The sequence below is a fragment of the Aotus nancymaae genome, unplaced genomic scaffold (genome assembly GCF_030222135.1).
Source record: "Aotus nancymaae isolate 86718 unplaced genomic scaffold, 86718_ANA_hifiasm-v0.15.2.pri h1tg000040l, whole genome shotgun sequence".
NCBI lineage: Eukaryota > Metazoa > Chordata > Mammalia > Primates > Aotidae > Aotus > Aotus nancymaae.
Genome location: NW_026988454.1, coordinates 103,517,170 through 103,534,350, shown reverse-complemented (window position 1 = coordinate 103,534,350; position 17,181 = coordinate 103,517,170). Strand labels below are relative to the sequence as shown.

Here is a 17,181-nt window from a genome sequence, read left to right as displayed (position 1 = left end):
TTTACAAGGGTTATAGAAAAGTCATATAAAGGATGAAATCAGGCCGGGCGCGGTGGCTCACGCCTGTAATCCCAGCACTTTGGGAGGCCAAGGTGGGTGGATCACGAGGTCAAGAGATCGAGACCATCCTGGTCAACATGGTGAAACCCCGTCTCTACTAAAAATACAAAAAATTAGCTGGGCATGGTGGCGCGTGCCTGTAATCCCAGCTACTCGGGAGGCTGAGGCAGGAGAATTGCCTGAACCCAGGAGACGGAGGTTGCGGTGAGCCGAGATAGCGTCATTGCACTCCAGCCTGGGTAACAAGAGTGAAACTCCATCTCAAAAAAAAAAAAAAAAGGATGAAATCAAATCTAAAATTGGTAACATTGGTATTCATCAACATGACATTATTTATCTAGATGTTCAAGAAAAACTTTAGAATATTACCAAATTTGACATTTTGAAGCATACTTATCTGCCCCTTCATTTTTGAATTAATTTATTCCATAAAAAATGTTAAACCTCTACTAGGCACCAGAAATACAACAGAAAAAAAATAACATATCTCTTCTTTTATAGACTATATATTCTAATATGGAAAATGAACAATGAGAAAAAGAATACATGGGCACAAATACAGTTATGGGTGAGAGCAAAGAATAAACACAATGTAGCTGTTAAGAATACAAAGGAGAGTCACACGGTGGCTATTACTTCAGATTTGCAGAGTGATATTTCAGCAAAGCCCTGAATGACAGAGAAGAGTAAGCCATGAGAAGACTGAGAAGAAGAGCTTAACAGTTCTATGAAAAACATGCTTTACTTGCTCTTGGAATAGCAAGAAGCAAGAAAGCCTGTGTGGCTGAAGAATAGTGAATGTAGAAAAAAGACTTGCTAGGTGGTTATAGAACAGATCATGTAAGAATTGTAGGATACATAACGTTTTCTGCTTTTTATTGTGACCGTAATGGTAAGCCTCTGGACCACTGAAGGACAAAGGAAGGCAGCCACATTGTATTTTTAAGGATAACATCATATGTAATATTTAAAACCAATCACAGCAGAAGGCAAACAAACAAGGAAACCAACTTAAATTTGTCAAGCTGGGAAACAATGCTGACAAGGTAGGAATGAAATATTAGAAGACTGTATAGCTACAGCAAGTCATCTCATGCAATGCACCATATAAAATAAGTGTTTTGAAGAATTGTTAAAAAATTCATTTTACAAATTGCCTTTATGTTTTTTACATAGTTATTATAATGATAATATAATCAGTAAATATTTTTTTTCTTTGCTCTTGGTCAATGTACTAAAATATTAACTAAATTAAGATATGAATGTGACAGTGTTTTACTTTTGTTATGGATAGAACAAAACATCCTATTTTTTGTTATTTTGGAGTAGAGAAAAGGTAATGATAGTTATTAAGTATGAACATTTTTCATATACATTTATTTATACTGCATATTAAAACAATTATTTTTTAAAGGTCTGACTACTTCCAAAGGTAAGTGGAATATACATTTTATCTAACAGTGTTTTTCTTTGTTATTCTAGTTAACCGAAATTTGTCCCCCATGTTTTCAAATGACTTAAAGAAAAATCCCTAAAACATTCCAGTTAGTAATTTTTTTACATACTAATTATTCGGGTTGTGTGGAATTTAAAACAATTATTTTGAAGTAATATTACATTACTTACCCAGGTAGTACCTGCATGAAATCTAAACTGCATAAATTTTACAAAGTCATTTATAATCATCTTATCAGTTACATGGTACAATTTCCCTAAAGACAAGTATCTTGAACTAAACTGAACTGTTTGAAAATAAGTTATATGTCTATAATTTCTATTTAGTATGATAACATTAGATTCCTATGTTCCTACACGGAAGTGTTAACAAGTCACTTTAACTAACTGCCTCTTTAAACTGAAAATCGATCTTTATTCCAATCTTTCAATCCCTTATATAGTTATTACAACCAGAACTATGATAACTGCAAAGAAAAGCTATTCATTATGTCCTCTGTTACTAAGAATAAACTTTTGATCACTGCCCTATGGATGCATGCACCTACATAATGTCATACTTTGTAGCTTGCTGAGGCAATTGTAATGTGGAACACACTGAAGAAGCTGTCTCAGTTCCTGATCTATAATACATATGGCTTCTCCCTTGTTACTTTTTCATAAAAGTAAATTGAATTTGTCTGACATTATTTGCTATCCACAAAACTACTACCTTAGGCTTCTTTTAGACATTTGCAATTTGATCAGGCCACAATTAATTCTAATAACCTTCCCATCAAGAAACAGAGTTACATGAAATAGCATTTCCACTGCTATTTCTGTTCAATTCTACAAGTTTCTTTTGAATTTTGGGGGTATTATTTTGCCCTCCTAATACTTTCAGGGAGTTATCTTGTCTTCTTTGGCATATCTCCATGAGTAATAGCTCAATACTTGCATTTGTCAAATACATAAGTAACAAAATGTTATATGCCAAACTTGCCTGGGTTTAAAACCCAAGAAAGCTAATTTAAACAGCATCTTTATTATTTTATTTTCAATTTAAAATAACTGTTTTTAATTTAATAATTAATGCATGTTCTTTGTGCCTAACCTATGAACATTTAGACAATATAGGTATTCATAAAAATTTAAAGATGTCCATAGTATTATCACTCTCCAATAACTAGATAGTGTTGTGTAGTGGCACTGAATCCTTTCCATACTTGATTATATGTTGTCTATTTAAATTTACCTGTAGTATTGTTGGGAAAATATACTCGATATATTAGAGCCCACTTATCTTTAGTTGAAAAAAAAGTTAGACTACAGAGAGTTTAGTGTTTTCTGATCTTTCAGTTTATTAATGTATATATTCATCCAAAAATTTATTTTAGCCTTCATTGACTGTATTTGATGTGGTTATCATCACAGTACTAAGATTATGTGAAGATTACAAAAGAGCCAAGTCAGATCATGTCTGCATCCACTTGCACCACTTAACCCATTGGTTTAAGTCAAACGGAAGTTATGGTAAGAAGGTAGAGCTATTTTGTATAAAATATTTAGTTTTGCTCTTGCCTCACCACTCCCTCATTTTCTTTGTGAATATTATTTTCTGAATTATGCTTTCTCTTGGTTTTCTTTTTAAAGATTTTTAGTTGTCTATTTAATTCCTTTTATTTTTACATTTTTTACTGGTAAAAATACTTAATGCTATGAGTTTTCCTTTAAAAAAACTTTTTTATCTGTGCCTATAGATTCTGATTAGTTGTTTTTTCGTTGAAATTTATTTGTAGAATTTCTGAAATTTTATTTTGTTATTCCCAAAATATTGTTTAGGAGCATTTAAATAAATGTCCGGGTGTTAGAACCTGTCATTTTATTTTTATATTAATTTCTTTTTAATATTGAGTCTTCTTTATTATTTCTGTATTTTGGAATTCAAAGGAGGATTTCTTAGTAACTAAATTTTTGGACACTGCTCATCAATATTTCATTAAAGAGATGTGTATTTTCTGTTGTTTCATTAAGAGTTAGATATAAATCAATGACATTTTTTTTCCTTGCTGGATACATCTTGGAATGCAAGAGGTACATCAGGTATTTCAGTTTCCCTGAAAATCCATGTAAAACTTATTTTCCATATCCAAGCTGTCTTTCTAAAACACAGATCTGAGCATTCCACATATCTCTCTTCTATTGGAATGTGGTATATGAACTGTGTTTATTCCCTGGCTGTACTAAGCATTCAAATCTTTGTTGAATGTATGAGTGTGAGTGTCACTACCCTGACATGTACCTGCTTCTCACTGTCGGAAGGTTAACTTCTAAGTTTTCTCTGGTCACTAAAAACGGATCAACCATTCTAGTCTTGTTTCTCACCACTTTCTAGTCTTCTTTCTTGCCACCTTAAAACAGGCACGCTGTATTCTATCCTTATATATAATCGAAGCAAAAGGTACTCTCAGAGTCCTTAGGCTTTTGGTGATGATCTTCCCTTCTTCCTCTTACCATGGGATATTACTCCATCTTTAAGGCAGGCCCAAGTTTAATACTCATATTGCATTATTGCCTCATCTCAGGTCTCCCTTAGCACTTTGTACTCTAAATGCTGCACTTTTATCACTTTTTAATGTGCTATTTGAAAGTGTTTTCCTCATTACACTGTGACTTCCTTGAAGCCAAAGACCACATCACATCTATTATTTTTCACTCCCAGCACTCATCACAATAGATAACTTAAAGTTTAAACTCAGTCACGTCACTCATCGGCCTGTCCCTCTGAATAAATCTTTCTAGAAGAATATCACTTGGTTTTTAATATGAAAATTTCATAAAACATATGCAACTCTCAATACAATGATTTTTAGACTGTTATTTACACAAGAAAACTTAACATTTATTTCCATAAAACATGGTACTAAACTTTAAAATTCATATTTATTTCCACAAAATGCAATACATTTTAATACCCTGGATAGGTTTTAATATCATGTACACATCTTGGAAACCATAACAAAAGGGTGACATCTAAGAGAGGTGATAGGAATTCAAAAAAACTTTAACAACCTTATTGATCAATGATTAGAAAACGATATTTTGAGCATTTTACAACCTAGCATAATCTCGTTACTTATATGTTAACGGTTAAGTACAATTTTGGTTATATTTTAAGAAATTGTTTGAAGGTTTTGAGTTGACATGATATGCACTGTAATTTTTTTCATGTAAAAATTAGAAAATAAGCTCTCAGAGAGCTTATTTTTATTCAATGTATCTCATAAATCAACAGATCTGATATTGATATGAAAAGCAACACATCTGATTTTTTAAAATGAATTATTAATTGGGAACAACCTGTACTTACTACCAAGTTATTTCTGATTTTCTCAGAATCATATTCAATTGCATTTATTTCCAGAGCATGAGTAGAACATATGTCCTATATGTGTGTGAAAAAGTAAGAGGCTTTACTGTTGCCAAAGATATCTTGAGATATACTATCTTAATGAAAAGAAAACACCACATTTAAAATCAGCAACTCAAGCTGCATTCGTTTGGTTCAAACTAAAAGACTTTTTTCCCTGATCCTACTTTTACTGTGATAATTATATAAAATGACATTCACCATTTAGACTCAATTTACAGAAATGCTACAAGCAGATGTGCTTGAATTTGTATTAATTTATTTTCAAGATGTTCAGAACTCTAATTACATTAGGCATTCCTTGTGTTTAAAACTCAATTTTCCTGAATGTATAGAGGCAAGCCATTATTCATTGGAGGCAAAAATTCCAGCGATGTCAATAGCATGAGGTATTTAAATAGAACTGAATGTGACCTGCTTCACATCCATCATGCCCCAGGGCACAGGTTCTTCATCAAATAATTTCATTCACTCAGCACATGTTATAGAGTATCTTACTGTGTATAAATTATTGGGAAGTAGAAGAAGGTGATGTTACACTGTTTTAAACTCCTGGTTATCCCGTGACCATTCATCGCAAGGATCACAATGAAACAGTCATTACTTTTTGTTGCTCATACTATTCCTAATTTATTACCTGTATATTTCAAGAAGCCAAACTTACATAAAGCAAATTGAGAAGTTTATTAAATACATTTCTAGTATTTATGAATGGCTTAAATATAAATTGGAAGGCCATCTCCCTCAGCATCAATATTTTGGCTGAATATAATAAATACTAATACTATCAAAGAAGTTAAGATAGTCTCTTTAAATATATTTAAAATGAATATATATGTATTTAATGTATATCTCAATATATGTATAGATATACCCATACCTATATACACATATGCATATATATTTATATATGTTTTCCCAGGGATAAATACTCCATCAAAGATTGTTCTTCTGTTAAATTTAAGGTGTATCTGAAATCTGATATGGTCCCTTTGTTTTAGGTAAATAGATCAGCATTTTGTAAACTGATTCTGTGGTTGGAGATGAAAGATAAAACAGCCACAATTTTTGAAGTCAGACTAATCAAAAATGTGTCCTAATTTTTATGGGCCTGAAAAATGTAAATAGATCTCATATAAAATTATGAAACTACATCTGGACTTGTTGAGTTGTTTTGAAAATTAGCCCTAATATATATAACTTAAGGGTCAATGTTTGTGATGATTTTTAATCTCCAGGAAAAGATTATACATCATTTCCCTTTAACAATAACCCCTTCACACAACTCCAAAGGAGAAAGCTACTCTAATGCATTATCTTGGGTAAATTCCTGGAATTGGAATAAGTCATACAGTAGCTATACACTTAACATTTTTAAAAAATGCTAAAATGTTTTCCAAAGTTACTGTACCATTTTACACTCATGCCAGCAATGCATGAGGATTCCAGGATCTCCTCATCTTCACTGACACTTGCTATTGTCTGTTTTAATTTTAGCCATTATAGCATGTATGCAGTGGTATTACATTGAGAATTTGATTCACAGCTCTTTAATAACCAGTAATGTTGGACATATATTCATATGACAACTGGAAATTTGGTATCTTCTATAAATAAACACACAAGTTTGCTTTCAATTTTCAAATGAATTGTCATTTTATTACTGAGTCATAAAAGTTCTTTATACTCTTGGATACACGTCCCTTATCAGAAAAATAATTTCCAAATATTTTTCCTATTCTGCATGTTTTCTTATCACTCCTTGATACTATTTGCACCATGAAAGTTATAATTTCGATGTAGTTCAATTTATTTTGATTTTTCTTCACCATTTAACTTTTGTGTCATATCTAAGAAACGACTGCCTAACCCATAGTGGTAAATATGCTCCTATTTTTTTTTCAGGAATTTTATAACTTCAGCTCTTACATTTAATTACTTGATTCATATTGAGCTAAATTTTTATAAATAAGGTTAAAGTCCAACTTCATTCTTTTGCATGTGGATAACCAGCTGTTCTACCACCCCTTGTTGAAATGACTATTGTTTTTCCACATTGGATGTTCTTGGAACCCTTGTAAAAAAAATCAATTAACCATGAATGTCTAAGGGTCTATTTTTGGACTTTCTAATCAATTCTATTGATCTACATGTTTGTTCTTATGTCCACACTTCACTTCACTTCACTTCTTCACTTCACTTCACTTCCCTTCCTTCCTTCCTTTTTTTTTTTTTTTTTTGAGATGGAGTCTCTCTCTATTGCCCAGGCTGGAGTGCAGTGGCACAATCTCAGCTCACTGCAGCCTCTGCCTCCTGATTCAAGTGATTCTCTGCTTCAGGCTCTCAAGTAGCTGGGATTACAGGTGTCCACCACCACACCCAGCTAATTTTTGCATATTTAGTAGAGACAGGGCTTCACCATGTTGCCAATTTTTTTATTACTTTTTTTTTAAAGTTTATCATTTATTTCCAATACATTAGGATAAAACCCCACTTTATGCAGCTGTACCCTTTAATTCATTTCTTCTGAAGAAAAGTCCAAAAGACCAGACTAAAATTGAGACAAACATTGAAAGGAAAATCCTTTGACTCAGAGTGCAAAACAAAACTGTAAATGGTTCATTTTACCAGAAGAATTAGTTTTTGTACAAAATATAAAGAATTCTACGCTATAAACAAAGACTGCTATATATGTAATTCAATTAGAATTCTAGTATCTGCTTTCCCTCTAATTCTTCTGGAGCACAAAGCATATTTGCAAGTCAGAAATCTAATAATCTCAATGGACAGACAATCTTAGAATAAGCTTTTACCCTTAAGATATCTGGAAAGATAGTACTCATTCTTTCCCTTGGCTCAAACTCCAATATATCAGTAAGTTTTAATTTAGTTTACAAAAGTCTGCCATATTAACATGAAGAGCACACTAATGCTTAATGTTTAAGCATTATCTTTTAGGAAGTAATAGAACACAGAGCTCAACACCAAATCTAAAAGGTCACAATCTAAGTCATTATTAATTCAGAAAACCTCAACAACTTCTATCTTTATTGAGAAAGACCAAACCAATCCCTTATCTCCTCCTATCCTATTTTCATGGCCAATCTATGAAAGAAACAGCTTAAAATAAAACTTGGTTAAAGTAAGTCATAGAAAATAGTTCTCTAGCACTAGCTGAACTTCAGACTTGATCAGGAAAGCAACTTCTATACAGTAAAGATTTTCTGACTCAATGTTTATGATAGTATTATCTGACTTTTATCTCTTTTAACATTTGAAATCTTTGCTATCTGAAAAATTTTCCCGGCTGGACATGGTGGCTCACGCCTGTAATACCAGCACTTTGGGAGGCCAAGGTGGGTGGATCACCTGAGGTCAGGAGTTCGAGACCAGTCTAGTGTGACCAACATGGAGAAACCTCATCTCCACCAATAATACAAAATTAGCTGGGCATGGTGGCACACGCTTGCAATCCCAGCCACCGGGGAGGCCGAGACAGGAGAATTGCTCGAACCTGGGAGGCGGAGGTTGCAGTGAGCCGTGATTGCACCACTGCACTCCAGCTTGGGCAACAAGAGCGAAACTCCGTCTCAAAAACAAACAAAAAACAAAAAGAAAAACTTTCCCAAAAGAATTATAATCTTCATGATAATTTTAAAGGATACAATATATTAAAAGTTGAGCTGGAACCACATAGTCTTTTAATATGATTAGTTATCCAGGTATCAATAATGTGAATCCCCTTTTAAATGAAAATAAAATGACATTTTTTAAAAACTTTTTTCTTTTTGTTTTTATTTTTAAATTTCTTTTAATTATTTTAAATAAAAATTTTCTATCACTCCCTACCAATGTGGGTTTTTTTGGTTTTTTTTTTGAGACAGAGTCTCACAGTGTCACCTGGGCTGGAGTGCAGTGGCAAGATCCCGGCTCACTGCAACCCCCACCTCCCAAGTTCAAGCGATTCCTCTGCCTCAGCCTCCCAAGTAGCTGGGACCACAGGTGTGTGCCATCACGCCCGACCATCTTTTTGCATTTTCAGTAGAGATGGGGCTTCACCATGTTGGCCAGGCTGGTCTCAAACGCCTGACTTCATGATCCACCTGTTTCGGCCTCCCAAAGATAAAATGAAATTTTATGAGCTTAACTGAAATGTCTTAATTTAAAATTTCTCAATTCTTTTCATCATATATATTTCATTACTACCTTTAAATATTAATAATTTATAATTGATGCTGTAATGTTTGAGACCTTAAAAGGATACTAAGTCTAAAAATATTAAAACAGTTTCTAAAAATATTAAAACAGAAGCAGAATAAGCATCTTTTATGGATTCTAGAAAGTGATTTCCCATTGTGAGTGAGTCAGTGGACCCGAAGACTTCAAGGTTCCCTTTAGGATCAAAAGCTTTATAAAAAGAGTCAAATTTTCTAATAAATTAATTAATATTGATTTTAGAAAACAGAATTTGAAATCCCTGTATAGACTTCTAACATTCGTTGAGCCTAGGGTAGTAGTGCAAATGGAAGCTCCTATAGCATAAGTTAAAATATTTAGAGTTATAAGCCAAGTTAACAATAAAATAAAATAAATTCTACACTTCTACCATGACAATTAGACCTTCTTATTCATATTGGCTTTGCATTAATTACTTTCCTATCAGTATACTTCCAATTAGGCAAAGAGCCTTATAGAATTTAGATTTCTAGAACTCCACCTGTGCCAGAACAGATCGGTATGGGAAGGTCTAGACTCACTCTTAGTTATGTACAGTACTACAAAAGGTTATGCTCACATTTGCATGGTCATCCATTCCCACACCACTGAGCTCCCTATATAGACTCATGTCCTGGAATCCTTTAGGTCTGAGGTACGTACATCTGTGTTATGGTCTACCCTTGGGAAGATCGACACTAAACCCACACTGCCAGCTTCTGTCATACATCCCCTGCACATATCCACTTCTTGGAAACCCTGCAGACCTAGAAGTTCATTCACTAGCAATGAGGTCTGTTCACAGGTAGATGCACCGAAGGAACAGACTTAAATAGGTCCTGGAGGTGGGTTTGGGACCAAATAGGCAAGGACTTGGGGGATTTCAGGTGCTCAGAATATGTACTAGAGTATGACAAGGGGAACACTGGCTCCACATGCTCACACCTGGGCCCTATGACACTCCTTGCCTTATGGTATGGGTACAGCCAGAAGAGAACCATAGGAAGCTCCCATAAAGCACAGATGGCCCCTCCAATCCAGCTATAATAGGGTCAGTACTATGTTGGTCATTCTATAATCTACTTTGTCCTCTAGCACTGTAGTATAAAAATCACACTGCAGTATAAACATGAGTATATCACACTAACAAACATGAGTAGAAACATGAGTAAAATCACACTGACGAAAGAAGTTGCACAGTAAGTAGAGCAACTATTTAACCTTTTAATCTTCTGGAAAATTTTCATAACAAGAATATAGAACATGAAGATTTCCCTTCAAAAATGGGCATTAAATTATAGTAAATGAATTTGTCATATATAGTAAATTTAACAGTCTTATGTAGTCCCTAAAATTCCCTCACAAGCCGACACAAATGGGATAAAGATATGTACTGTAATATCAAGTTAAAACTTGCAAACTCAATTTCAAACAATATTTGTGAAAACCTGTATTTCACTGAGAAAACCTAAGGTTACAATCAAATCAGCATGAATTCTGACTGGTATTATATACAATATATCACCAATCATCTACAGAAACCGTTCCTTAAGATTACTCTAAGAACATTGCTTCTAGGGATAATGGGTCTTGAAGGAGTTTGCCCTTCTTGTAAGACATGTTATTTGCCAATTCAGGTATTTATCACACTAAGCATTAAAAATGAGCTTTCCTGAGCCCAGTTTTTCAGATTAATAAACATGAAATCCCTCTAGTGTGTCTAGTAGAGACAAAGTCCATGAATTTATAAATACAGATTTTAGAGTAGGGACAAGAATTCTAATGCTTATATAAATAGATGAAAGATAGCTTATACAAAATTAGAACAGAAAAGGTACAATTAAAATGTGGCAGATGTGGCAGACATTTGAAAGGCATTTTGAAAGTTGTAGGAAGGGGCTGTGAATCATTTGACATGCTTAGAACATTAGTGTGCTGTTTTTATTAAAATACCCAAAATACTTTGAGACTGTACATAAATGAAATCTACCTCGTATATAAATAGAAGACAACAAGCTGTGCATAGAAAATATATGCTTCTAACAAATTTCATAAATGAAATCTACCTAGTATATAAATAAAAGAAGACAATAAGCTACAATTGAAAAATACATGCTTCTAACAAAACTAAGTTAATTTGAAAATTTAAAGTTTCACTTTTGCTTTGGAAAAAACGGTTAGAAGGATAAAATACTTTGTTCCACCACCTTAAAACACCAGAAACCATTATAAAGTCATTTGTGCCTAATACCTTAAACTAGTAGGGCAAATAAGTCATTTTTTTTCTATTTTTTTTTAAATTGTACTTTAAGCTTGGAAATGTGCAGATCTTGAAGGATTGTTACCTAGGTATACACATGCCATGGTGGTTTGCTGCCTCCATCTCCCCTTCACCTACATTAGGTATTTCTCCTAATGTTATCCCTTCCCACCCTCCCCACCCCCTACTATCGCTCCCCTAGCCCCTCAGCCCCTAACATATCCCAGTGTGTGATGTTCCCCTCCCTGTGTCCATGTGTTCTCATTGTTCAACACCCACCTATGAGTGAGAACATGTGGTGTGTGGTTTTCTGTTCTTGTGTCAGTTTGCTGAGAATGATGGTTTCCAGATTCATCTATGTCCCTGCAAAGGACATGAACTCATCCTTTATGACTGCATAGTATTCCATGGTGTATATGTGCCACATTTTCTTTATCCAGTATATCACTGATGGGCATTTGGGTTGGTCCAAGTCTTTGTTATTGTAAACAGTGCCGCAATGAACATATGCGTGCATGTGTCTTTATAACAGAATGATTTATAATCCTTTGGGTATATACCCAGTAATGGGATCGCTGGGACAAATGGTATTTCTAGTTCTAGATCCTTGAGATATTGCCACACTGTCTTCCACAAGGGTTGAACTAATTTACAATCCCACCAACAGTGTAGAAGTGTTCCCATTTCTCCACATCCTCTCCAGCATCTGTTGTCTCCAAATTTTTTAATGATCACCATTCTAACTGGCATGAGATGGTATCTCAATGTGGTTTTGATTTGTATTTCTCTAGTGACCAGTGAGGAGCGTTTTATGTTTGCTAGCTACATGAATGTCTTCTTTTTAAAAGTGCCTGTTCATAAGTCATTTTTATTAAAAATATTTATTTTTATTTAAAATTGATCATAGTCAACAGACTATAGACATGAGAATAGACATGTCAATGTTTACACACTTCAAAGTTACACACATTTCTAAAAGTAAAGACATATATGTTTAAGGCACATTGAAATATATCTCCTGAATTTCAGAAATATTTATTCTTATGGATATCTAAAAATTATCTTTAAATAACTTTTAGGGTCAAAAACTTTATGTAATTACTTAAATGTACAAAAAATAAATATTCATTTTTTTAAGATGAGGTTTTCAAGCAATATGCAAAGATAATCTTAAAGAGAAATTGGAATTGGGTATAGAACTTGTATTTCTGACTATGCACTTCAAAAAAGTATACAAATTCTAGTTTAGTTGAAAATTGTAGTTTAAAACAGATTATACCATTCTCAAATATGTGTAATCAGTAAATAAGATTTTTGAAATGAATAGAAACTGTATTCTTAGAGACTCCCACACCAACTGTGACTAACAATTGACCTTCCAATCCAAGTCATCATCTGTTGGTAACCTAAAAACATAGAAACTGTGCAACATCCTTAACCTCAAAAGTTTTTATCTTTATATATCTAAGACATTGCTCGATTTCCTCAGTTTCCTTTTAAAATATTTTCATATACTCACACAATATATCATATTCAATCATGAGACAAAAGTATTATGCTATATAATAGAGACAGATTTTAGAGAGAGAGAGATTTTTAGAGAGAGAGAGAGTTTTTTTTTTTTTTTCTTCTCCCTACTGACAAGCTGATTGGGACACATCAGTGAATAAAACAGAACAAAGCCTCTAGCTTTGGGTAGTCTACTGTTATGTGGTATTCATTCTAGACCCAAGATATGTTATGGAAGAGGAAAACCAAAGTAGTTGCTTACAGCCTGCTGGTTAAGACAAATATCAATCTATTAATCATATAACTCAATGTAAAGTCATGATCATGACAAGTGCCACTAAAAAAAGTACATGGTTCTATTAGAGTTTACAGTAGAATGGGTTCAGTCTATGATTCCAGAGGAGGCAATCCCAAGCAAGGGACCCTGATCTGAGAAATGAGGGATAAGATAACTGTGTGAAAAGGGTATGAGAATTCATTCCAGGCGGTAAAAATAGCATGTATGATCAACTTATGGCAGAAAAGGTCATGGCAACTATAACTGATTTTATTTTATTATTTCTTATCCATCTTTCCTCAACAGAATGCAATTTCTGAGGTTACGAATATTTTCTTTGTTTACTGCTATAACCCCAGCACTTGAAATAAAATTATTGTTCAGTAATATTTGTTGAAGGACCAATGACGTGAATCTGCAGTAGAAGGAGCCAGGGGGAGCAAGCGTGGGATAAGATTGGAGAGGTAGCCAGGAAAAACATCTTGCAGGTATTTTTAGGATGTGGAAGGAGTTTGTCTTCATCCTCATGGCAATGAGATGTTAGGGAAGATTTTAAAGATGTTAACATAAGCATATTTACACCTAGAAAAACTGAAATACATGTGGGGGCAGTGAGAGGGCAGGGATAAGACAGATAGGAGGCCAGTGCAATGTTTCAGGAAAGAGAGGAGCTAATGATAGATTGGACTAGGGTGGTAATGCAGAGAAGTGAAATAACTTGATATTTATTTAGAAGATAAATTTCAAAATACTTATTAATAGATCAGGGATGTGGGCAGAAAAGAGGAATGTACAATAAAAAACTTCTAAGTTTTTGATTTGCACCACTGGTACTTGCATAAAATTCACTCAGATCAGGAGAACTGTGAGAGAATGAGTCTGCATGTTGTGGGTGGGGGAAAGGAGGCAAAAGGACCAGGAGATTTGTATAAGATGTTTTGAGCTTGATATGTTTGAAGCATCCACGTGAGACTATCCAATGCAGGAGTACATGAAGTAGCCATAGCTGAATCATAAAAGATTTTATATAAAAGGTAAGTTTATGGCAGAATACTAGAGGGAACTGGCAAGATCAGATTTTTAACTGAGACATAGCTATAACTAGCATTTATCTGGTACTTCCTACATACCAACATCAAACATACTTTTGATGTTTGTCCCACCAAACATTATATTAAAGTTTAGTCCAATATTTTGGGGGTCCTAATGGCAGATGTTTGGATTATGGGGGCAGATGTCATAAGAATGGCTTGGTGTCTTCCTCAAGGTAACAAATAAGTTCTCACTCTATTAATTCACATGACAGCTGGTTGTTAAAAAGTGCCTGCCTTCCCCTCTGCCCCACTTGCTTCTCCCCTGTGATCTGCAAACCCTAGTTCCTATCCCCTTCTGCCATGAGTGGAAGCAGCTTGAGGCCCTCACCAAATACAGTTGCTGGTGTTCCTTGTACAGCCTGCAGAACTGTGGGCCAAATAAACCTATTTTGTTTACACATTATCCTGCCTCAGGCATTCCTTCATAGCAACACAAATGGATTATGACACTAGGCAATACAAAATTATTGGGAACTTACTCAAAGAGGCTGAAGTGATTATCAAAGATCAGTTGAAATGCACTGTAATGTCAGTACTAAAACTAAGACTGCAGCAATGAGTTTCCTTAGCAAAGAACTGACTCATGAAATCTTTGGAAAGTAGCTTTATGGAATGAGGCAAACTGGATATTATAAGTGGACTATCCCTTGTCCAAAACTGGTTGGGACCCAGAGGAGTTTTGGATTTTGGACTTTTTTTGGTTTAGAAATATTTGCATTATACTTAACAGGTGAGCATCCCAAATCTAAAAATCTGAAGTCCAAAATACTTCAATGAGCGTTTTCTTTAAGCACCATGTCAACACTCAAAAAGTAATCTATTCTGGAGCATTTCAGATTTTGAATTTTCAGATTTTGGATGCCCAACCTGTATTAGAATGCTAGATATTCTCTCATGTTTCTGTACTTCTTAGGAGAAAAGGCATTGACTGCTTTTATACCAGACTAATTTTTTGAAGATGTTTACTGTGGTTGTTTGGTACAAATCAGGGGTGGGTTCCAGAACTCCCATGTATACAAAAACCCATGGTTAGTCAACCCATGACTGTGAGAAATCCACATATACAAAAAGTCAGTCCTCAGTATATGCAGGTTTCATGTCCTGCGAGTACTGTATTTTCCATGTATATTTTGTTAAAAAAGATATATGTATAAATGGGCCCATATAGTTCAAGCCCATGTTATTCAAGGGTTAATAGTAGGTAGGAAACGGCCTCAGAGGACAGAAATAGTGTCTCCCTCTGGAGCAAAGGGAATGTTTGTTAATTAATTAATATAATGAAGATCATATCTTTTTTGCGGGGGCAAAGCTAATCAGCTTACTGCCAATTTTAAAACATTCAAGTTGCCTAAACTTAACGTTCATCTTTTGTAACATAACCCACTGCATGGTGAGGAATCATGTGATCCATTTCAAAATACCATGTGGGATCTGGAATTTAGGGAATTGACACAAATGCTGAGACTCTGGCTACTGCTATTACTATGAGTAGTAAAGTCTTCCATAAATGACCCAGGAGATTTATGTATTCTGCCAGTGTCCATAAGGCAAGCTAACTTGTTAGTATACAAGTGGGGCTAAATCTAATATATTTCAAGTTCTTGGCAGTACCATGGTTAAGGGACCCAGAAATATTTGAATCTAGCCTTACTCAGCATCCATATTTTTCCTATTAGATCCCCAAATGTATAAGATGCAATGATAACACAAAGTAAGGTCTTCTTTATTATTGGCTGTGTTTGTGACCCAAATAACAACACAGCTTCCTGAACTAGGCAGAAATCACAGGTTAAACCTACTAAGGGTCTCTTTCCCTTCTGATAAGCCCAGATTTAATTTCAGGAACAGCTGACTGCAAGAGGGTTAGCAAACAGGAAAGACAGAATCTGCATTAGAGAGAAAAGAAAAGAGTAGAGATGCATGGTAAGGCAAAAATTAATGAAAAATAAAGAAGACAGGATGAAGAAAGGTTTCCTTTCTTAGCAAATTTCCTCCTCCCATGCCTTAAATAAAATCTGCACATCTTAGAATTTAGGGAATGGTAGACAAGATTGTGTGTAGAAACATATCAAACTGTCTATCATGGATTACCAAATACTTGTGATTATTTTAACTGTGACAGGAAATGAAAGCAAAAGAGCAGGTTTGGTGGGATTTGGAATTTGGTTTTGGGACTCTGAGAATCCAAGAAGTATGGCAAAAGCAAAAAAGAATGAATAGCAAAAAATTGGGAATTCATGAATTTTAGTTAAAGAGAAGAAAAGCCAACTTACTAAAGGAGCTTAAGAAAAAATGGTCAAATGCTTAATGGTGAATAATAATGGATGTTTACTTCTAATATGTAAACCACAGTATACATATACATAGTATGGTTTACATATTAGAAGTAAACATCCATTCATTCTATTTAAACTACTTGTTGGAGACTAATACTTGTTGGAGACTAATAATTGTTGGAGACTAAAGAGTCCATATACAACTGAGACCCAAACTAAAATTAACTTCAATAGAATCTACATTTAATTTTTAAAACTATACATAAATTTAGAAAATCATTAACATGACAAGTAGAGTTCATTGAGCAAATCTACTTAGGTTTCATTTTTTAACCTAAATGTTTATGCACAAATATGTCATAATAAATCTAGCAAATGCCCACAAAAGAGAGCTCTGGGTAGCTTTTCTCTACAATGTTCTTTGGTAAAAAGAAACTCAAACATATATCAATTGACTGTAAATGAATGGCATTCTCAGACGCCTTGTTATTAATAAGGCCACTTGTGTTTAGAAAATTCTAAATACTAACATTATGTTAAGTCCTATTTTTTAGTGAATATTCTCATATATTTCACTATTCGTTCATATGCTAAGTGTTTAAATACCTTCAATAAAATGAAAACAG

General features: G+C 34.1%; 1 protein-coding gene across 1 annotated transcript in view; it reads right to left on the bottom strand.

Moving 5' to 3' along the window:
* The window catches only part of KHDRBS2 (KH RNA binding domain containing, signal transduction associated 2), a 627,329-nt gene that overhangs the window by 535,839 nt on the left and 74,309 nt on the right, over positions 1-17,181 (bottom strand). The gene's annotated exons all lie outside the window — the stretch shown is intronic.